Here is a 24983-nt window from a genome sequence, read left to right on the forward strand (position 1 = left end):
GGAGTGGATTAGTCATTGAGGGAATGGGTCACTGAAAAAATAGATGAGTTCAGCCCCCTTCCTCCCTCTCTGACCCTTCCACCTTCCACCATGGGATGATACAGCAAGAAGGCTCTCACAAGATCTGACCTCTCAATCTTGGACTTCCTACATTCCAGAACTGTAAGAAATAAATCTCCAGCTTTCTTTAAATAATCAGTCTGTGGTATTATGTTATAGCAACACAAAATGAACTAAAGCCAGGGGTATTGTAAGGAACTTAAGGAAAGTTTTGAGTTCTAACTAACTTCCCATTAAACACAATATTGAACTTTATCTTCAGGAAATTGAAAAATGGCATTCATTTAGCGTCTTGCTTTTAACCAAAGTGAGTATTGTAAGTGTTTGTTTGTAACAAATTCTTTATTCTTTTTTTTTTGTTTCCAAAAGTGTCTTCATTTTGCCCTTCCTTTCAAATTACACTTTTGCTGGAATATAGAATTCTGGGTTCATAAATAATTTTCATCTCAATACTTTCAAGCTTTTACCCCATTTTCTGTGGTTTTTCTTGTTGATAGTGAGAAATCTAGAATGCCAAATTACTAACTTTTAGGTAACCATTTTAACTTTTAAGACTTTTTTATTATTGATTTCCTAAAATTTTTCTATTACATATTCAGAAATTGATCTAATTATGTTTATTATTATTATTTTATTCTGATTGTTACTTAAAAGGCACTATTCATTTAATACAGGCATTTCTCTTCAACATCTGAAAAATAGCTAATATTATATTGAATATTTATTCCCTGCCATTGTCTACTTCTCTGTATTCTGGAACAGAGATTACAGGAGATTAGTGCCTGAAGTTTTAGTGTAAACTATCTCAATAAATCTTGTGAGAATCTTAAATGCTTGCACATATATTTTCCATCTTTCATTGCTTTGCTGTGTGGTAAGTGAAGTGTTCAGTGCTATCCTCCAAGGCACTGTTTATCCTGTTTATTAATTACTTTCTGTTTTGATATTATTATTTCTCATATTTTGATTCGATTATTTTTATTTTTTATTCCTCCCTTTAAATGAGCACAGTAAAGCCATGATATTTTATTGGTAACCTGCTTAGAATTGTAAAAGTTATTTTATTTGGCCCAGCCATACTGCCTAGGACAAAAGTTGCATACAATTCTAATCTCATCTAGATGTGTTCTTATAAATGGTATATAAAAAAAATCTTCAACATCCTAAATATGATCCTCTCAGTGTGAAACATATCAGAGCTGAACATGACATTTATGTCCTTGATGGGCCTGGATTATCCAGGTCCTTTACCTTGTCTTTCCTAACCAGCCAATGTTCTGTGATATATGCTTTCTCCAGGACATAAAACTCAAAGTAAGCCTTTATTCCCAATCTCAGCATTTCCAACATGGTCAAAGCCTGATGAATGGTTGACTTTTGTGTAGACCTGTCCAGAGTGGTAGTAACACATCTTGTACATGAGGCAGTTGAGCAGTGCTGGCGAACCCTTATGGCCCACACAGAATTCCCCAACTGGAGTACAATAGTCATTCTCTTTGATATATTTTCTTGTGTTTGTGCTACCTCCAATCTGGACCACCCAAAGAAACTCATGGATATCATCATAGCAATACTCAGTGAAGTCTCCAACAATGACCTCATGCTTTCTCATGATCTCATAGCGTTTTCGAAACTCTGTGGATACCATTGCCTGAACTACTCAAGAAATATTGGTATTATTTCATGTGTTATTGTCCACAAAAATTGTCCAGTTCACCTTAGCTATAATCTGGTAGCTATGATCCCAACATAATATGACCTTTGCATCCTCTGGAGTATTGTGAAAAAGCCAATAATATGCTTCTCAGTAGTCATCAGAAATAATGCTACTGTCATATCCACCCCAGGCATAGAGGGTGAAGGAAGAAGAGAAGGCCTTACTGTTCACCCAGGATTGAGTAAAAAGTGTAGGGGATGAGAAAGAAAGCCAAAATGCACTAAGGCCATTTTGGCATTAATATCATCCCACTTGCTGCTTCATTCTAAATCAGGTAGGTAGAATCCTGTTGCTTTTCTTGTCAGGATGACTTATGTCCAGTTTCTTCCCATATGTGGACAACATTTGGGAGACTCCAGTGCTGGAAAGAATGTACACAACAGGCGCCAATACTAGCATTAGACGCACCATTACAGCTTAAAAGTGCACACTGGTCACACCATACATGATGTTAAACCTCTGAGCATCAAACAAGTTGCTAAAGCAGGAATAGAGGCCAATTAGAAACATAAGGACAAGGAAATGCAAGTTAAAATAGTATGAGGATCAAGTCATGGCTGATGCTCAGACACAGAAGCGATGATGGGGATGTTGGTCTTAGCATAAGGATACAGCAGTGAGTAGAAATGCCATGTCCAGGGAGGGATTTTTTTCTGTTAGCATGAAGAGAGCTCCCATAGTGAGAAGGATAAGGCCTACCAGAGAGAGGACACTCTGGAAAAGAACTTCAATTTGCTGTGGATTCAACTTGCACAGGTAATCCAGAAAGGCATGGATATGGCCGAGACCAAAAACCCCAATGGTTTCCATGCACTCTGATGAAAAGACAGGCTGGAAAGCCACAGAACAGGTCTGCATAGAAAGAATAGTGCCAGGCAGTAAACAGTACAGCAGGCCATGTAGATCCAGTGGGAGAAACAGCCTGTGAGCATCAGCACCGGTAGATGGAGAGGGATCAAGTTGATCAGGAACACAACATCTCCCCATGAAGAGTCCATGTAGAAGTAAGCAAGGGCACACTTAGCCTCCAATAGATACAACCAGTCTTTACTGCCTTGATCCACATATTGTAGGTGAGTAGGATGCAAAAGATGGCAACCCCTTCCTTATCATATGAGCCAGTCACAGATTGGAAGATATATGTGGGAACCATAGCAAACACAGCAGCAAAAGGAAGCCCAGTGCCTGCATCCTTGAGCTCTTTCATAAGGTGGCAATGACAATAATGATGAAGGAGGAGACACACAGACATTCTGAATGTCCATGGTGATTTGGAAAAATTGGAGTATGTGGTAGATTGCAGCAGGGGTGATAATTAAGCCTGGGTAAATTGTTCCTCCAATGATTCATCCCAATGACGACTAGGCTCTCCAATCACATAAGCTATAGAATTTATAAAACTCTTCCTTAGCCAGAGACCTGGTAGTCTGATAACTAAAGTGTGGATTAACCTTATAGATAACACTTTAAAATCTCAGGACAGCAAAGAGACAGCTGGAGAAAGAACATAGTGGCCACTGACATAATGAGAAGCTTCAGAAGTGTGTTCTGCCTTCTCATAGGACAACCACAAAAATCCATCCAGCCTTAGTCATCTTGACATCAATGGGTGGCAACAGACAACACTCAGCTGGCCAGAATTCCTAAGCAATCCCCTAGGCTCCCTCAGCGATCTATTCAGTGGTGCGCCCAACCCTGGCAACCTGATTATTTTTAATATTCATATTTTATATATGTAACTTGTTTAATACTTTCTTGTTCATTTCTGAATGTTATGCTTTAATCTCTTTGAGTATACCAACCAAATTTATTATAAAATATTTGTCAAATTATTTCATACAATTAACATCATCGAGAGGCAATCCTGTTCTGTATTTAGTTGGTTATATTTTTACTTTTAAAAGTTAATTTATTTTTTAATTGACAAAATGTTTATATATTTATCCTGCACAATATGTTGTTTTGAAATATGTATGCATTGTAAAACAGCTACATTGAGCTAATTAACATACATTTTCTCACATACTTATTTTTCATGGCAAGAACACTTAAAATGTTGGTTGTATTTCTTAGCTTTAGATTTCTTCATGCATTTTAGAATTGTGGATCACAGGCTTATTTGAGGGGAACATATTTTTTGCTTTGCATTGCTTTATTTTTCTTTAATTCCCTTGTCTCCCTCCTCCCTGACAAGAAGTTATGAGGCTATTTTATAATCAAGGTTTGTGCCTCCTCCCTGGTAGGGATATGAAGGATTTACAAGACTGGTGACTGAGCCTCAGGCAGCCCTGTCCTGAGGCTATGCCCGTATCCTCAGGCTTATGTTGCCTGGAAACCCCACAAAAATTGTAGCCTCAGGCACCAGTTGTCAGTATATTTTCACCCTACTTTTATTAATCATAAGCTCCTGGATTTAACCAGTGAGGCCAACTTTATTTCTCCATTTTACACGGATCTGTAGTCCTTCCCACCCGCTAGGAGATGAAGTTGTAGCTTCTATTGCCTGCTTTGGAATATAGTACTTCAGCTCCATTAACCACTTCAGCCTTCTATTTTTGTCTCTGGTCTATGAAAATGTTTATCTTGTCAAGTCTCTTTGATTATTTATTTTTATACTGTATCCATCTTTGCCAAATTTGTAGAGCAGAAGGGGTTACATCAAAGAAGAAACAGAGCGTGCCATTTTTACTGGTGTCTCTGGATTCATTTTAACTCATATTCCATTAGTGATTTGTCAGTGTAATTCATAAAGGAAATCCAACCACTTTGAAGTAAAAATTACTATGGAGTATCCAGTAGTTTAAAAATATAGATGATAATCGATTACTAAAATTCTTTCTGCTCTGTTTCAATAGGTGCATAGCATTTAAAGAGTTATCTAAAACTGCAATTCAATCAACTAGTTAAGGATATTGGAATGGTTCTTCCTCATCAGCTATCACTGAGAAGAGCCTCAGTGTCTACATTTTAGTGGTGGTTATGTAATTTTTATACCCTTTTCTGCAAGAGTGAAAAAATTTACACTGAATATCAGGTTGTTGAATCTTTATATCTTTGCTTGTACATTAACATGTACCTGAGTCTGAAGTACTCTGTTTTTAAGCCCGAAAATGTTATGTTTTATTGAGCTTTAAGCTGAAGGTCTTATTTAAAAAATTATACCTACAAGGAAACAATCATTTCCTCTTATAAGAAGAACTACATTCACCTAAATTGAGACATAGATTGTATATTTTACCATATGATACCATATTATATGCTTTTACCATGTTTGCCATATTATAGAGTCTGCATAGACAGATTAACATCTTTATTCAAGTGAACTAAGAATATATGTATCTATTAATTCACTCTACTGGACCTCAGCTGAGAAATATCCTTAGTATGCTTCAAGTCCTTGACCACAGGTGAGGAATCCTCTGTATCCAGACATCCAGCAGGGTCCCTCTGCCTTTATGTTTCAATCTGCTAAGATTCCAAAGTTATGAATTTTACTTGGCTTGCCTCTTAATTATTTTACTCCATGATCTGGTTAAAGACTTTGAGCCCTGTTCTGGAACAATTATTCTTTCTTGTTCTGCACAGATCAGATCTTCCTCCCGTGTTCAAGCCATATTTACTTTCTGTACACTGACTCAGCAGTAGATACCACTGTAGATACCGCTTTTTTATGGCTCTTGCTTACCTCTCTTATCTTTATCAATTATTGGCCTCTTCTGTTTCCCTCCATCATGCCAGCACTGAATGAAGGCCATAAAACCTTGGATGGGAATTTGAGGTATTATAGTTTACTTGGAAGTTGACCAAAGGAAGCACCATTAGGGGAGTGAGAAATTGAAATGAAAAAGAGGATAAAGCCAGAAAAGGGTGTGTTATTACAAGGTTAGTGCTATGGGCAACTGGGGCTCACTTCTACTGGAGACCTCTGGAATCCGGAATAATATATGCCTCAGAGTCATCCCCTTCCTTTTCCAGGGGAATGTTGGATCCAGTATTTATCCTCTAATTCCTATTTGTCATTTCAAAAGGCTGCTCCCTAAGAGCACTAACCTTCTTAGGGCATTAACTTACACATGGGTGAAAGAAAGCCTTCAGGCAGAAATTTGCCATAGACAAGGTTGTCAGGTATTAGACAGTGAATGTTAAGAAATTATGGAGGAGGTACTAGTAGTAACTGATGAAACTCTCGATTAACTGGACTCATCCTCAATATCCATGTTTATTCTCCCACATGACCCCATGGTTACTTGAATAAGGGACATGGAATCGACCTAGAAAAAAAAAAATTAGATTCTCTTTCTAGGCATTTCTCATTGGAACTGAAGAAGCTATTTGGTCTCGCCTACTCAGGTAAGTTTGGGGGCTGAGAGGTAGCACTGTATGCAGCAAGAAAAGCATCAACAATTCCTGACTTCAGATAGAGAAATAAGGCAAATATACATCGAGAGACAAATTGGAGGTGTTTGTTTACTAATGACATTCCGATGGCTTGTTCATATTCTGGGGATGTCTGTCTGTATTGCCTATCCTTGGGTTTCATGGATTATACCTGGGTTTTATAAGTTTATCCTTCACTCTTAAATTTCAAGCATAAATTCTATACTCTGAATGAACTTAGCAAATGGATTTCCTTTTAGACTCATGTAAAGAGGATGCACAAGAATACTGGTATATGGATTAAAAAACATAGAAGGTTGACGGTCTCCACATGTTACCAAAGTCAGACCAAGTTGGGGTGAGGAAGATGAAGTATATAGCCAGATAGATAGAGAAAAAAAAAATACTATGAGGCACCTTACATATCTGAGTCAAGTACATTTTCATTTTAACATTTTTTATTATGGTGAAATATACATAGCATAAAATGTACCCTTTAACCATTTTTAAGTGTACAGTTCAGTGGCATTAAGTACATTCGAATTGCTGTGCAACCATCACTAGTGTCAATCTCCAAAACTCTTTTTATCTTTCCAAGCTGAAACTCTGTACCCAGTAAACAACAATTCCCTCTTTCTCCATTCCACAGCCCCAGGCAAACACCATATTATTTTCTGTCTCGATGATTTTGACTAGTCTAGGTACTCACACTATTAACTTACACATGTGTGAAAGAAAGCCCGTAGGCAGTAAGTGGAAGCATACAGTGTTTGTCGTTTTGTGATTGGCTTATTTCACTTAGCATAATATCTTCAAGGTTCTTTCATGTTGTAGTATGTGATGGGATTAAATTTCTTTTTATGCTGAGTAATATTCCACTGTATGTGTATGCCACATTTTGTGTATGCATTCATCCATCGATGAACACTTAAGTTCCTTCCCCCTTTTGGCTATTATAAATAATGCCGCTATGAACATGGCTATACAAATATATTTTCGAGTCTTTGATTTCCATTTCTTGGATATATATCCTGAAGTGAATTAATGGGTCATATGGTAACTCTATTTTTAATTTTTTGAAATTGCCATACTCTTTTCCACAGCACCTGCACCATTTTACATTAGCACCGGTGATGTATTAGGGCTCCAATTTCTGCATATTCTTTCCAACTGAGTCAAATAGCTTTTAATAAAGATTTATAGTATCCTCATCCAAGAGAGGTTTAGAATTACACATTCTTATTTTTCTGGTCACAGGTGTTGTTGCTAAGAACTGCTCCCTAGTAGAATTAACTTTCTTAGGGCATTAACTCACTGAAAGAAAGCCCCTAGGAAGAAATTTGAAGTAGTTATACTTAAAAACATGTTTTTAATATTCTTTCTTAAATTAAAAATTGAAATTTACATGCAGTTGTAAAAATAAAAAACTGACATGTCATATACCCTTTGCCCAGTTACCCCTAATAGTAATATCTTGCTAGTGCTAGTATAATAGCACAAAAAGATATTGACATGTATATATATACTCAAAATACACAACAGTACCATTACCAGGCTCCTTTAATGTTGTCCTTTTGTACCCAAGCTCCTTCCCATGCCATCCCAATCCTCTCTTTTACCCCTGGCAACCACTTGTATGTTCTCCATTTCTATTATTTTGTCATTTCAAAAATATTACATAAGTGGGATCATCCAGTATGTTCCATTTAGGGATTGGATTTTTTCATTCAGCACAATTCTCTGGAGATTTAACCAGGTTGTTGTACCTAAATAATATGTTCTTTTATACCACAGAGTAGTATTCCATAGCATGAATCTTTGTAATATTCACATGGCTAACATAATATGTTTAGCCATTTAACTATTAAAAGATATCTACATTGTTCACGCTTTTTGCCTACTAAAAAGTAAATTTGCCATGACCTTTCATGTATAGATTTTTTTTTTTTTTTTTTTTTTTTTTTTTGAGATGGAGTCTCGTTCTGTCGCCCGGGCTGGAGTGCAGTGGCCAGATCTCAGTTCACTGCAAGCTCCGCCTCCCGGGTTTACGCCATTCTCCTGCCTCAGCCTCCCAAGTAACTGGGATTACAGGCGCCCGCCATCTCGCCCGGCTAGTTTTTCGTATTTTTTAGTAGAGACGGGGTTTCACCGTGTTAGCCAGGATGGTCTCGATCTCCTGACCTCGTGATCCGCCCGTCTCGGCCTCCCAAAGTGCTGGGATTACAGGCTTGAGCCACCGCGCCCGGCCTTTCATGTATAGATTTTTGTGTGAACACACACTTTATTTATTAGGGATGAATACCCAAGAGTACAATTGCTGAGTCATATGGCAGTTGCATGTTTAGTTATAGTGAAAACTGACATATTGTTTTCAGAGTGGTTTTGCTGCTTCCCATTACCACCAATAATGTATGTAAAATCCAGTTTCTCCACATCCTCAAAAGCGTTTGGTCTGTTCATGTCCTTTGTCCACATTTAATGGGTTTGTTTGTCGTTTTCTTGTAAATTTGTTTCAGTTCTGTGTAGATTCTGGATATTAGACCTTTGTCAGGAGGATAGATTGCAAAAATTTTCTCCAATTATGTAGGTTGCCTCATCACTCTGACGGTAGTTACTTTTGCTGTGCAGAAGCTCCATAGTTTAATTAGATGCCGTTTGCAATTTTGGCTTTTGTTGCAATAGATTTTGACTTTTTTGTGATGAAATCTTTGCCCATGCCTATGTCCTGAATGGTACTTCTAGATTTTCTTCTAGGGTTTTTATAGTTTTGGGTTTTACATTTAAGTCTTTAATCCATCTTGAGTTAATTTTTATATAAGGTGTAAGGAAAGGGTCCAGTTTCTATTTTCTGCACATGGCTAGCCAGTTTTCCCAGCACCATTTATTAGAGAATCTTTTCCTCATTGCTTGTTTTTGTCAGGTTTGTCAAAGATCAGATGGTTGTAGATGTTTGGTCTTATTTCTGAGGTCTTTATTCTGTTCCATTGGTCTGCGTGTCTGCTTTCCTTTTGTTTTTTTGTTGGTTACTGTACCCGTGTCGTATAGTTTGAAGTCTGGTAGTGTGATGCCTCCAGCTTTATTCTTTTTTGCTTAGGATTGTCTTTCTATACTGGCCCTTTTTTGGTTCCATATGAATTTTAAGGTAGTTTTTTTCTAATTCTGGGAAGGATATCAATGGTAGTTTAATGGGAATAGCATTGAATCTATAAATTACTTTGGGCAGTATGGCCATTTTCACGATATTGATTCTTCCTATTCATGAGCACGGGATGTTTTTCCATTTGTTTGTGTCCTCTCATTTCCTTGAGCAGTGGTTTGAAATTCTCCTTGAAGAGGTCCTTCACTTCCTTTGTTAACTGTTTTCCTAGGGATTTTATTATCTTTGTAGCAATTGTGAATGGGAGCTAAGTCATGATTTGGCTCTCTGCTTTTCTATTGTTTGTGTATAGGAATACTTGTGATTTTTGCACATTGATTTTGAATCCTGAGACTTTGCTGAAGTTGCTTATCAGCTTAAGGAGATTTTGGGATGAGATGATGGGTTTTTCTAGATGATAGACTGGATAAAGAAAATGAGGTACATATACACCATGGAATACCATGCAGCCATAAAAAGGAACAAGATGATGTCCTTTGCAGGGACATGGATGGAGCTTAACTCTGCAAACTAACACAGGAACAGAAAACCAAATACCACATGTTTTCACTTATAAGTGGGAGCTGAATGATGAGAACACTTGGACACAGGGAGGGGAACAACACACACTGCAACCTGTCAGGGGGCAGGGGGACAGAAAGCATCAGGATAAATAGTTAATGCACACAGGACTTAATACCTATGTGAAGGATTGATAGGTGCAGCAAATCACCATGGCACATGTTTACCTATATAACAAACCTGTACATCCTGCACATGTACCCTGAAACTTAAAATTAAATTGAATTTTTAAAAAATTTGGTCTTTTCAATATTTTTAATCTTACCCATCCTGATACATGTATAGTAATACTTCATTGTGATTTATTTATTTATTTATTTTACTATACTTTAAGTTCTAGGGTACATGTGCACAACATGCAGGTTTGTTACATATGTATACATGTGCCATGTTGGTGTGCTGCACCCGTTAACTTGTCATTTACATTAGGTATATCTCCTAATGCTATCCCTTCCCCCTACCCCCACCCCATGACAGGCCCCAGTGTGTGATGTTCCCCTTCCTGTGTCCAAGTGTTCCCATTGTTCTATTCCCACCTATGAGTGAGAACATGCAGTGTTTGGTTTTTTGTCCTTTCTATAGTTTGCTAAGAATGATGGTTTCCGGCTTCATCCATGTCCCTACAAAGGACATGAACTCATCCTTTTTTATGGCTGCATAGTATTCCATGGTGTATATGGGCCACATTTTCCTAATCCAGTCTATCATTGATGGACATTTGGGTTGGATCCAAGTATTTGCTATTGTGAATAGTGCCACAATAAACATACATGTGCATGTGTCTTTATAGAAGCATGATTTATAATCCTTTGTGTATATACCCAGTAATGGGATTACTGGGTCAAATGGTATTTCTACTTCTAGATCCTTGAGGAATTGCCACACTGTCTTCCACAATGGTTGAACTAGTTTACAGTCCCACCACCAGTGTAAAAGTGTTCCTATTTCTCCACATCCTCTCTAGCACCTGTTGTTTCCTGACTTTTTAATGATTGCTATTCTAACTGGTATGAGATTGTGTCTCATTGTGGTTTTGATTTGCATTTCTCTGATGGCCAGTGATGATGAGCATTTTTTCATGTGTCTGTTGGCTGCATGAGTGTCTTCTTTTGAGAAGTGTCTGTTCATATCCTTTGCCCACTTTTTGATGGGGTTGTTTGTTTTTTGTCTTGTAAATTTGTTTGAGTTCTTTGTCGATTCTGGATATTAGCCCTTTGTCAGATGAGTAGATTGCAAAAATTTTCTCCCATTCTGTAGGTTGTCTGTTCACTCTGATGGAAGTTTCCTTTGCTGTGCAGAAGCTCTTTTGTTTGATTAGATCCCATTTGTCAATTTTGGCTTTTGTTGCTATTGCTTTTGGTGTTTTAGACATGAAGTGTTTGCCCATGCCTATGTCCTGAATGGTATTGCCTAGGTTTTCTTCTAGGGTTTTACTCTCTGATGAAACCGACTTCAAACCAACAAAGATCAAAAGAGACAAAGAAGGCCATTACATAATGGTAAAGGGATCAATTCAACAAGAAGAGCTAACTATCCTAAATATATATGTACCCAATACAGGAGCACCCAGATTCGTAAAACAAGTTCTTAGAGACCTACAAAGAGACTTAGACTCCCACACAATAATAATGGGAGACTTTAACACCCCACTGTCAACATTAGACAGATCAACAAGACAGAATGGGATTGCTGGGTCAAATGATATCTCTGTCTTTAGATCTTTGAAGAATCACCCCACTGTCTTCCAAAATGGTTGAACTAATTTACACTCACATCAGCAGTGTATAAACATTTCTTTTTCTCTGCAACCTCAGCAGCATCTGATATTTTTTGACTATTTAATAATAGCCATTCTGACTGGTGCACAATGGTATCTCATTGTGGTTTGGATTTGCATTTCTCTAATGATAAGTGATGTTGAGCTTTTCATATGATTGTTCGCCCCATGGATGTTTTCTTTTCAGAAGCATCTGTTCCTGTCTTTTGCCCACTTTTTAATGGGGTTGGATTTTTGTTTGTTTGTTTGTTTGTTTTGTAAATTTGCTAAGGTTCCTCGTCGATTCTGGATATTAGACCTTTGTCAGATAAATCGATTGCAAAAATTTTCTCCCACTCTGTAGGTTATTGGTTTACTCTGTTGAGAGTTTCTTTTGCTGTGCAGAAGATCTTAATTTAATTAGATCTCATTTGTCAATTTTTGCTTTTGTTGCAACTGTCTTTGTCATGAAATCTTTGCCTGTGCCTATGTCCTGAATGGTATTGCCTAGGTAGTCTTCTAAGGTTTTTATAGTTTTGCGTTTTACATTTAAGCCTTTAATTCATCCAGATTTGATTTTTGTATATGTTGAAAGGAAGCGGTCCAGTTTTAATCTTCTGCATATGGCTAGCCACTTTTCCCAGCACCATTTATTGAATAGGGAATCCTTTCCTCATTGCTTGTTTTTGTCAGGTTTCTCGAAGATCAGATAGTTGTAGGTTTGTGGTCTTACATTTTTACACTTTATGTAACATGTCACATCACTATAGCTACTTTTAAAATTTTTTGTTTTCAATTTTCATTAGTTTGACCTTGCTGTATGTTAGGTGTGGATTTTTTGTGTTTCTTTCTTTCTATAGATGTATATCTTTTGCCAAATTTTGGAATTTTTCATTTAGTATATTTGTAATTACATTTTCAGCCCTTTTTTCTCTGCTATCTTCAGAACTTCGATGGCATTAATACTAGGTATTTTGATATGAATTAAAAGTTTCCTAAGTCTGCTTGTAATTCTACTTTCTCACTTTTACTCAGTTTTGATAGTTTATTGTTCCATCTTTCAGTTCATTTATTTATTTTTTCTTATATTGCCTGTTTCTTTGCTAGGACTTTCTATCTTTGCTGATAGTTTTTATTTTTGTTTGGGTCAAACATATTCATAATGTTTGTTGAAGCTTTTATTTTATCATTTTTTGAAGGCAGCTGCTTTAAAATACTTGTCAGATCACTCTAACACCTCTGCGATCCTGGTGTTGGGATCTATTGGTCAACTTTTTTCATTCAGATTAAGGCTTTTTGGTTTGGGGTATGAAGAATAATTTTGTTTTTATTTGAAACCTGGACATTTTAGATATCATGTTATAAGTCTCTGTGTCTTATTTAAACTTTCTCTTTTAGGTGGTTTCATATTATAGCAGTCCAACAGGGAAAGGGAGACACCACATTTTTATAGCCAGGTGGAAGAAGAAGTCCAGGTTCTTTACTTGGCCTCTTTTGATATTCAACATGGATGTGCCTCTCGTTGTTGCTGGGTAAGGTAGAAGTTTGAGCTCTCCACTTGGCTTCACGTGACACTTTTTTGTTGGGAGGCATAAGTATTTGGTTATTGCTACTCACATGACCTTCAGTGACACCACAAAGAGGGTGTCATCACAGTTAAGAGATGATGAAAATCCTGTTTCTTCACTATTCTTCCTTTGAATACACCCTAATTAAGAGGGCAAGAGTGTCTTATTACTGCAGGGTATAAGTGGATATCCTGCCCTCCATGTTGTCTTCTTTGTCACTGTGAATGGGGCAGAGCCTTATTACCACCGAACAGGAATGAATGTGAAATCCCTGCTCCCTACTTGTGCTTCTCTGACACCACCTCAGTGAGGGGTCGTGGCATTTCATTACAGTCTGACAAGTGTGAGTGGGAATGTCAAAGTCTCAGCCTCCATTTGTTCTTTATTGGTGAAGGTGAAGGGGAGGGCTCCCTCAATGACGTTTTACAGTGTTTGGTTGGAATATAGCAGTCATTGTCTAAGTGTTCTGCCTGCTATGCTGACCTTTTCTTAGTCTTTTCTCTAAAGAGGGAAGGCTTTTTTTTTTTTGGAAAACTCACTGCCGTGTTGTTCCCTGAGTTCAGAGCTTCTTATCTACTTTATTCCTTTTCTCCGTATTTCAGTTATACACTTAAATGACTTAGAAGTTATTTTAGTTATACTAAGTGGGAGGAATAGAAAAAAGTTTATCTACTCCATCTTTACAGAAGAGGAAATCCATCTTTACATTTATTTAATTCAGAGAAAAAAAATAGCATGGCTGCTTTCATTTCCACCAGTGTCTTTGTCATCCATTTATTTCAAAAGTCAAAAGGAGCGCAGATATTCACCTATCAATCCCATTCTATGGTAAATCAATTTTCAACGTGACTCACAGGCAACTTTTTTTTTTTTTTTGAGATGGAGTTTTTCTGTCGCCCAGGCTGGAGTTCAGTGGCATGATCTCGGCTCACTGCAACCTCTGCCTCCCGGGTTCAAGCAATTCTCCTGCCTCAGCCTCCCAAGTAGCTGGGATTACAGGCATGTGCCATCATACCCGGCTAATTTTTGTATTTTTTTTTTTTTTTTTTTTAGTAGAAACGGGGTTTCACCATGTTGGCCAGACTGGTCTCGAATTCCTGACCTCAGGTGATCTGCCCACCTCGGCCTCCCAAAGTGCTGGGATTACAGGCGTGAGCCACAGTGCCCGGCCTGACAGACACCTTTTGAATTTTTCTGCTATTTGTCTCTGTCTTCTGAACGCCTAAGAGAAATTCTAAAATGTAGGCGCATAAAGTTAAAGCCAATGCAGTCAAGGTGAATGGAACTGTGAAGTGATGAGCTTCTGAATGCTCTGATCTCACAAAGACTCCCCAGCATTTGAGACCAGGCCTCTCTTTTGTCTGGTAGTGCTCTTGCCCCAATACAGGCTTGAGAAATCCTAACAAGCATTTCCTATCTTTTTCATTCAATAGCTTCAGGCAATTGATACTTAAATTATTGCTCTAAATTTTGTAAATGTAAGTTAAATTTCAAATTCTTTTAAAAAAAATTCATCTCTCCTTATTGTAAACTTACTGACCAAAATAAAACAGCCAAATACTTTGATTAAATGAAGATTCAAACATTATGTCTATAATTCCGTACGAAAATGTCCCAGTTTTATCTCGGCATTTATGTCTCTTCGATATTCAATAATTGCATTTTTCTGCAATAACATATTACAATAAAATAAATGACTGAAGAATAACTTATATTGCTGACACAGTTCACAGTGTGTCGCTAATGGAATATTAACTGCTCTTTAAGCGACTGGATAAATCTGCTGATTCACAAGAGACTCATGTAAAGGAAATCCAATTCATGGTGTGGCTCTTACCACTTCTACGGACATAAAACGCCTTCTTCCACATTATCTTTGTTTCAGTCATGGTAATATTGAGAGTAGCACCTGACTTGTAACAAGATATTTTAACTGGGAAAGTTGACACATTTAATAATATGTCAAGTCTACTGTTTAGGGGACAGACACCACTCAAAATAAAAATGGTATTTAAGAATATCTTCCATATAAAAATAATCCCCAGGGAACAAGGGTTTGCTCCATTTCAAAGATCAGAAAAGCAGTGCTGAAGGAGCATTATGAGCTTTTCAGAGACAAACAAAACCTGTGACTTTAGCTTCATCCCTGGGAATCCCTATGTGATTTTATATCTAGGACAACCACTCACAGAGGCCCACGCAAAACTTTAACAAAAGCAAAACAAAACACTTAAGCAGATAGATATTTTTTTCTTCTTTTTAAAAATTGAGACAGGGCCTCATTCTATCTTGCAGGTGAGAGTGCAGTGGCGTGATTATAGCTCACTGCAGCCTGATACTCTTGGGCTCGAGCAATCCTCCTGCCTCAGTCTCCCAGCTGGGACTACAGTCTCTCAAGTAGCTAAGACTATTAGCACATGCCACTACACTCGGTTATTTATTTATTTATTTATTTATTTATTTATTTATTTATTTTGAGATGAGTTCTCGCTATTTGGCCCAGGCTCATCTCAAACTCCCGACCTTAAGTGATCCTCCTACCTTGACCTCCCAAAGCATTGGAACTACAGACATGAGCCACCATGCCCGGCCTTCTTGGCAGATGTCTTCATGGCTCAATTTTCCTCAGCATCTAGAGCACCTTCCTGTTTTGTATGCCTTTGTAGGAGAGCCCAAACTAAGAAGAAAATAGTTCCATCTGAAGCATGGTTTGGAGACGGGGGCTGTGCTTTTCTTACAGGTTTGTTTATGATTTATCATTTTTTGAAAGAATAATATGGTCAATTTGAAAATAAGATATGCATAAGGAAAATGTGACATTTATATTTTTATGAATTTCAAAAAAGGTAAATATTTGAAATAACACTCTGCACTTAGACTCATATCACAGTCCTCCAAGAATGGATACATGTAGTAGTTATTTAAACAATAGCTTACAAGAAGTTGTGTACATTGTGGTGACTACATAGATATATGCAGGCTGTAAATTGTTTATAAGTTGTTAACATCTACATTTAGGAATAGAAAATGATACCAAATCTACATTTCAGCATCACTTGCTCCTGAATGCAGCATATAAGTTCTATTGCCTATGTAGATAGATGATCCAGAGATATGACTTGGTGACTCAGAAAGAATATGTGGAAATCAGTCAGTCCATAAGTATCACTTCAAAAGGGTATTTCTACACTATTGGATAAATAATTGTACATCTGTTACAAATACTTTAGTAAGTCAACAAATCTCAAATATAATGCTCAAACGATTTTTACACATGTAGGAGATCAAGATGTAGAATTTATCCCCCGTCCAGATAGCTTCTTTGTGCCTGTTTAATATTCCCCAGAAAGTAGCAACAATTTCAAATGCTATCACTATGAAATTGTTTCGGTTGTTTTGGACTTCTTAGAAATGAAATCTGTGGGCAAAAGAGAGAGAGATCAGCTTGTTACTGTGTCTATATAGAAAGAAGTAGACATAAGAGACTCCATCTTGTTCTGTATTTGAGATGCTGTTAATCTGTGACCCTACCCCCAACCTTGTGCTTGCAAGAGACAAGTGCTGTGGTGACTCAAGGTTTAAAGGATTTGGGGCTGTGCAGGGTGTGCTTTGTTAAACAAGTGCCTGAAGGCAGTATGCTTGTGAAAAGTCATCACCATTCTCTTAATCTCAAGTACCCAGGGACTCGTACACTGCCAAAGGTCGCAGGGACCTCTGCCTAGGAAAGCTAGGTATTGTCCAAGGTTTCTCCCCATGTGGTAGTCTGAAATATGGCCTCGTGGGAAGGGAAAGACCTGATCGTTCCCCAGCCTGACACCCATGAAGGGTCTGTGCTGAGGAGGACTAGTATAAGAGGAAAGAAGGCCTCTTGGCAGTTGAGATAGAGAAAAGCATCTGTCTCCTGCCTGTCCCTGAGCAATGGAACATCTCGGTGTAAAACCCGATTGTATGTTCTGTTTACTGAGAAAGGAGAAAACCGCCTTAGGGCGAAAGGTGGGACTTGCTAGCGCAATGCTGCTCTTTACGCACTAAAAAGGTTTATGGAGATGTTTGCATATGCATATCAAGGCACAGCGCTTTTCCTCAAACTTTTGTCACAGAGATCTTTATTCACGTGTCTTACTGCTGACCTTCTCTGTACAATGATCCTATTATCCTGCTACTTCCCTTTTCTAAGATGGTAGAGATAATTATCAATAAATACTAAGGGAACTCAGAGACCGGTGCCGGTGCGGGTCCTCTGTATGCTGAGCGCCGGTCCCCTGGGCCCACTTTTTCTTTCTCTATTCTTTGTCTCTGTGTCTCATTTCTTTTCTCAAGTCTCTGGTTCCACCTAACGAGAAACGCCCACAGGTGTGGAGGAGCAGGCCACCCCTTCAAAATCATAATTTGTTCTCTTTTCTGTTTGGCTTTCTTTCACCCAATATTTTGTCTGTGAGATTCATTAACATTTTTTAATATATCAGTTTTCAATTCCTCTTTATTTCTGAGTTATTTCCCATTGTATGGACATATTAGGTATATTTATCCTTTCACGTGTGGATGGACCTCTGTGTTGTTCCAGGATTTTTGTCATTATATATAAAGCTCCCAACAAAAAATTCTTGTTCATGTATTTTCGTGCATATGTGTACACGTTTCTATTATGTATATAGCCAAGGGTAAAATTTCTGGATGCTGGAGTATTTCTTTTTGGCTTTATTATTTGCTAGTAAAATTTTTTCCAAAATCGTCTTACCAGTCTAACCACCAATCAACAACGTGTAAAAGTTCCAGTTACTTTATAACCAAGAACTCATTTCAGCACGTGGTATTGTCAGTCCTTTTAATTTTAACTATTCTGGAAGTGGCCTGTTGATACCTCGCTGAGGATTAAACTTGCATTTCCTGATGACTTAAGATGTGGAACACCTTTTCCTACACTAGTTAGCAATCTGAAATGGAAGCAAACTATTTTAATGTTAAAAAGTAGAAATTAGATGTTTTTATTTCTTTTCATAGATATTAGGTAAAAACAGTTGTCATTTCACAAAATTCCCTAAAACCATTCACTATTATTCCAAATTAATAAACTTGAAGAGAAGAAATCAGAATCACGTAAGAAAGCCAACCGTCACTGGTAAGAAAGAACTGTAACTGCCAAGCTTTAGCTCAGCAGAGCTTCTCTAATCTTTTGCTTTTTGTTCTATGCTAATCATCAAAAATACAGAGAAGGATATCTGTCACAAACAATCAGGGAGGCATATTGTATTAGTCCGTTTTCACACTGTTATAAAAAATATCACCTGAGGCTGGGTAATTTATCAAGGAAAGAGGTTTAATTGACTAAGAGTTCCATATGACTGGGGAGGCCTCAGGAAACTTACAATCATGGTGGAAGGCAAAGGGGATGCAAGGCACGTCTTACGTGGTAGCATGAGAGATTTAGAGAGTGAAGGGGGAATAGCCAAACCCTTTAAAAACCATCAGCTCTCATGAGAACTCATTCACTACTACGAGAACAGCATGGGGGAAACTGCACCCACGATCCAATCACTTCCTACCAGGTCCCACCCTGAACACATGGGGATTACAATTCCAGATGAGATTTAGGTGGGGACACAGAACCAAACCATATCACATGTGATAACATTAACAAAATTAGTTAAATCTCAAAAGTGGTAATTGTTAGAATAGTACAAGGATTAGGAGGTTACATTAAGATTTTATAAGACATGATCAGTGGCATTTTATTTGCCACACATGGGTGTTTGACAATTTGGTCTGCATACTGAATCATAATTGTGCACAAATTACTTATGATGTATATGAATATGAATGTGCATAATACAGAACTATGTACAGACACATACTACCATAAAAAAATACTCAATGGTACTGGGAAAATTGGCTAACCGTAAGTAGAAAGCTGAAACTGGATCCTTTCCTTACTCCTTATATGAAAATTAATTCAAGATGGATTAGAGACTTAAATGTTAGACCTAAAACCATAAAAACCCTAGAAGAAAACCTAGGTAATACCATTCAGGACACAGGCATGGGCAAGGACTTCATGACTGAAACACCAAAAGCAACGGCAACAAAAGCCAAAATTGACAAATGGGATCTCATTAAACTAAAGAGCTTCTGCACAGCAAAAGAAACTACCATCAGAGTGAACAGGCAACCTACAGAATGGGAGAAAATTTTTGCAATCTACTCATCTGACAAAGGGCTAATATCCAGAACCTACAAAGAACTCAAACAAATTTACAAGAAAAAAGCAAACAACCCCATCAAAAAGTGGGCAAAGGATATGAACAGACACTTCTCAAAAGAAGACATTCATACAGCCAACAGACACATGAAAAAATGCTCATCATCACTGGCCATCAGAGAAATGCAAATCAAAACCACAATGAGATACCATCTCACACCAGTTAGAATGGCAATCATTAAAAAATCAGGAAGCAACAGGTGCTGGAGAGGATGTGGAGAAATAGGAACACTTTTACACTGGTGGTGGGATTGTAAACTAGTTCAACCATTGTGGAAAAGAGTGTGGCGATTCCTCAAGGATCTAGAACTAGAAATACCATTTGACCCAGCCATCCCATTACTGGGGATATACCCAAAGGATTATAAATCATGCTGCTATAAAGACACATGCACACATATGTTTATTGTGGCACTATTCATAATAGCAAAGGCTTGGAATCAACCCAAATGTCCATCAGTGACAGACTGGATTAAGATAATGTGGCCCATATACACCATGGAATACTATGCAGCCATCAAAAAGGATGAGTTTGTGTCCTTTGTAGGGACATGGATGCTGCTGGAAACCATCATTCTCAGCAAACTATCGCAAGAACAGAAAACCAAATACCACATGTTCTCACTCATAGGTGGGAATTGAACAATGAGATCACTTGGACTCGGGAAGGGGAACATCACACACCAGGGCCTATTGTGGGGAGTGCGAAGTGGGGAGGGATAGCATTAGGAGATATACCTAATGTAAATGACGAGTTAATGGGTGCAGCACACCAACATGGCACATGTATACATATGTAACAAACCTGCACGTTGTGCACATGTACCCTAGAACTTAAAGTATAATAATAATAATAATAAAAGAAAATAAATAAATAAATACTCATCCAAAAAGCTCTTGATAGTTCATTAAGCCTCATAATTTGTTGGAGGCTCATAAATGACAAAGATTATACATTTTTCTGAAGGCAAAAGGCAGAATTCCAGCGAGACTCAGGTCTTAAACAGAAGAAAGAACAACCTCATACTCTGGCATAAATATTGGAGTCATATGGTGGTGTCTTAAATTCTTATAACAACTAATCATATTGGGAGTTTGGCTGCAAATGCAGTCATCTCCAGTCCACTGATCTGAATATTCCCGGGCTACCAATCATTTAACATTTGTCTACAAGTGCTATAGCTGTGTCACCATTACTGACTACATTCACAGAAATAAATGGAGCTAACTTGCTTTTGTCTTGAAATCAGACACATTTGAAGTTTATTAGAGCATTTGCCTGACAGGACAAACTTTGGAGTCAGACTTCAGTTTGAGTCTTGAGTAAGTAACTTAACAATGATCTGAATCTCCATTTCCCTCATTGTAATATGGAAGCCAGTTGCCACTGTCTCCACCTTTTCATTGAGTTTTAAAGATAGTGTATGTTAAATAACTGCAAATTGAAACAGACTAAGGTAATAATACAAAATGTTGTTTATACTAAACTTTTGCAATTTATGAGAGTTCTTGTCCTCCCAAAGAAAGTGCAAAAAATTAAAAATAAGGTGGTAAATTTAGAAGTTTTTAGATTGGCCATTGTGGGATGGTTGTTGGTGCTTGATATGTTTCTGTGAGGATTCCTTGTATACTTCTGTCCACTTTTGTGTATTTTCAAAATTTTCCAAAATGTAAAATTCAAAAAGAGGCCCTTTAAATTAAAATAATATAAGTCATAAGAGGAAAACATTGCAATGCACTATTTCTCAAAGAGGGGTCCCTGAGACCAGCAGCATCAGCAGCTATATGGGATCTGGTATAAAATGCAAATTATTGGGCACCATCCCCAATCACCTAGATCAGAAGCTTTGAGGATGGGTTTCAGCAATTTATTTTTTTAACATGGCCTCCAGGTGATTTGGATGCAAGACTGAAAAATGGGAACCACTGATGAAACAAAAATATTATTCTGGAAGTTAAGAGATCTGAATTTTAGTTCAGGATCAATTGGTTTGGCAACCTTGGACAAGCCGCATACTTTCTCTGAATGTCAGTTTTCTCCTCTCCAAATGAGGTCTGGATCATATAACCTCCTGGGCTTTTTTCTGCCTTAGCCTTCTAGGATGACCCTGAAACACACAAATTAGGTAAGGAAGTATGATCTCTAAGAAACTACTATCTAGAATTTGGTAAATTATATGAATTGGGAGCTTTGTTGACTATACAAAGGGCTAACAATTAAACCAGTTGTGGCTTTAATTAATAGGTTCTTTGTGTATAGCTGGGAGAGTATGAATTTTCATCTCCAAGTACAATTTGAAATGTAAATTTTCCTTTACAAATAGAAAGTGTTTCAGGTTTCTTATTACAATAGTCACTGATGTTTCGATTTTACTATTAAGCCTAGATGACTTGGGGTGATTTGATTGTGTTGTAATTGTGCGTTTTTGTTTGATGCAGATGGGGACTTAAATTTTCTGTAACTGTAACTCATTTGAGAAACTAACTCTTAGGTTCTTAACTATAACTATTTATAAGTAATAACTTATTGTGAACCTAAAAAGTATTTGCAAGGTACTTTTAAGCACTAATACTTGTCAGGAGTTTTTGTAAGTCTGCCACACTCCTCTGGGTCAACAAAAGATGTTAAAAAGTTTACAGTGTTTTGGCCACTCTGAATTATGTTTAGAGAAAACAGAGAATATGAAGTGAGGGGAAGAGATTAATAATCCTTTCTACAGATTTCTACCGTCAATTGGCAGGACTGTTCTGCGGCTGAACACTTACAAATATTAGCAAAATAATGAGGACAGTCAGGCACGTTGGACCTGGAAGAGCGTGAGCAAACGCCTCATTCAGAAACATAAGAAACTAGGAGCTCATTTTCTTACCAGATGTGATTAAACTATGAGAAGGCAAGCAAGAACTTCCTTTATTGTCATACCATGTAACCCTATAGATTCTGATAACACTTCTGGCACTGCTTACTCCTTTCAGTCACTATTAAAGAGCAATTAAATGGGAGACCAGGAAGTCGTAATGCTTCTGGACCCTCTACGTTCAGAGAATGTAATGCATAGGGCTAAGAAAAAGGGGTCCATCCTCAATAAAAAGCCACAGGAAGTGCCTTCCATCCCAAATGGTCTATTGGTGCAGATTTAAAGTGTCTTGTGGATAACAGAGATACTTGATTTTTTAAAACTGAAAACATTGTTGTTATTTACTAATCCTTGAAGAAATGACAGCAGTAAGCTGGAATAATTCTGCACATGGAGCAAGCGAGAGGCTTGCAATGCTCTATCTATGGAGATGTATAGCAAAGATAAAGACAGGTGTTTATTTGTTTCTTAAAGCAAGCTGAATCTCCCTGGATGCATACACTAGCCAAGATGAAACAATTCAGGTGTTTCAGCTGGTCAAGGTCTCTAGGTGGACATTATGATTTAGAGAAGAAATTAAAAGAGATAAGAGCAATGAAGTGTGGACAGAATTGGATGCTTACTTTACTCACATTCAGCTGAGGGTATAGATATAAATTGAAAAGGGGGGAGGTTGTCACAGTAAAGGGAGATATTAATGCTGACACGTATCTATGTTCAGCCTGCTTTATTTGACCCATGTGATTTAGAAAGGTTTTACATAATAAAGTTACTCCCTACTCTTCCTGGTGACCCTTAATTGTTTGCACTCAAACAAGATGGCAAGAGACTTTCGGTTCCAACCAAGACTGAGAAGACCCCACTGTCCTTCCAGGTTCTCCCTCTTACAGCTAAAACTCTGGATATAATACAACACAAAATCATAAGAAGATTCTGAAACATGGAAAGAAGGTGGACTGCCTAGGGACCTTGCGACCTGAAGAACAACGTGGCAATGAGTTCCCAGGTATATTAGTTTGCTTGGGGGGTCACGACAAAATATCACCTACCTGGTAGATTAAACAACATACATCTATTTTCTCAAAGAACTTGAGACTGGAAGTACATGATCAAGGTGCCAGTAGGGTTGATTTCTCCTGAGGCGTCTCTCCTTGGCTTGCACATGGCTACCTTTGTACTGTGTCTGTTACAGTAAGCAGCTAGTCAGGCATGAGCAGGGCAGGAGAGGGATCCCTGCCACCCCCGTCAGGAATGTCAGGGTACCATCAGGTGATGGTCAGGTGGTTGTTACACTGTTTCTCTAAAATAATAATTGGTCCCAGCTGGCACCAGGGAAAGGCAGTCTCCCATAGAAAGAAAAATCCTGAAACTGGTGATCAGCAGCTTCCAGATAAGATCTCAGGATTTGGGCCAGTGGGCTCAAGCATGCCACTAAGAGGCAACGTGGTGAGGTTTAATTGGTATACAACCTTCTAGAAACATTAGGACTGGTACGGGAAGAATGTCTCAAGTGAGCATATGCACAATTTTGGCAAACGCACTGCACATGCGGCCCCTCTCAAGTGCTGGCAGGCCACTGTGCATGTGGACAGCCCACCCCACGGGAGAAATCTGAGAAGTAACACAAGACCCTGGAAGCATCCCAATGTACAAAACCCCAAATCAAAAGGTCAGATTGCACATTTGATCTCTCAAGCTGCCCACTTGGCTCTCTTCCAAGTGTACTTTACTTCCTTTCACTCCTGCTCTAAAACTTGCCTCAGTCTCTTATTCTGCCTTATGCTCCTCAGTCGAATTCTTTCTTTAAAGGAGGCAAGAATTGAGAGAGGTGCACACCTGTATGGACTTACTACCAGAAACGCCTTCTCATGACCTTTCCCTGTATGCATGTAAAAAAAAGAGAGGGGGAGAGAGAGAGAGAGAGAGAGAGAGAGAGAGAGAGAGAGAGAGAGAGAAGAGCAAACTCTTGTATCTATTCTTCTTATTATAAAAACATTAGTCATGTAAGATTAGGGCTACATCCTTATGACTTCATTTAACCTCAGTCACCTCCTTAAGGGCCCTACCTCCAAATATGGTCACATTGGAGGTTAGGGCTTCAATGCATAAATTGGGGAGGCCACAATTCAGTCAATAAAACCTGTTTGTTTTAAATCAACTGCACATATCCCAGAAATGCCAACAAGCACAGACAAAGGAAGAGTAAGTCTGTTTTTCCCAGCCAAAGTTGAGGAAAATGGGAGACCTAAGAACAGAAATCTTTTGGCAGTTTCCTTCAGTATTTTTCATCAATATCCATCAGAGATATTGACCTGTAGTTTTCTTTTCTGATGTGACTTTGTCTGGTTTCTTTTTTGATGTAACTTTGGCCTTTTAGAATCAGTTTGAAAGCATTCCCTTCTCTATTTTTCTGAAAAGTTTGAGTAGAATTGGTATGACTTCTTTGTTAAATGTTGTGTAGAATTCAGCAGTGAAGCCGTCAGTTCCTGGGCTTTTTTTTAACTGGAAGATTTTTTTTATTAAGGCTCTGATCTTATTCCTTGTTATTATTCTGCTCACATTTTGGATTTCTTTCTGGTTAAATCTTGGTAAGTTGTATGTGTCTCAACATTTGTCCATTTCTTCTAGGTTTTTCAATTAATTGGCAAAGAGTTGCCCGTATCACCATTAATG

The 24983-nt window shown here is 38.0% G+C and overlaps 1 pseudogene; it reads right to left on the reverse strand.

The window, feature by feature from the left end:
- Positions 1–1748: 1748 nt before the first annotated feature.
- LOC126945733 (dolichyl-diphosphooligosaccharide--protein glycosyltransferase subunit STT3A-like) lies at positions 1749–15085 on the reverse strand (annotated as a pseudogene).
- Positions 15086–24983: the final 9898 nt, after the last annotated feature.

This window comes from Macaca thibetana, chromosome X, assembly GCF_024542745.1.
Source record: "Macaca thibetana thibetana isolate TM-01 chromosome X, ASM2454274v1, whole genome shotgun sequence".
Lineage (NCBI taxonomy): Eukaryota > Metazoa > Chordata > Mammalia > Primates > Cercopithecidae > Macaca > Macaca thibetana.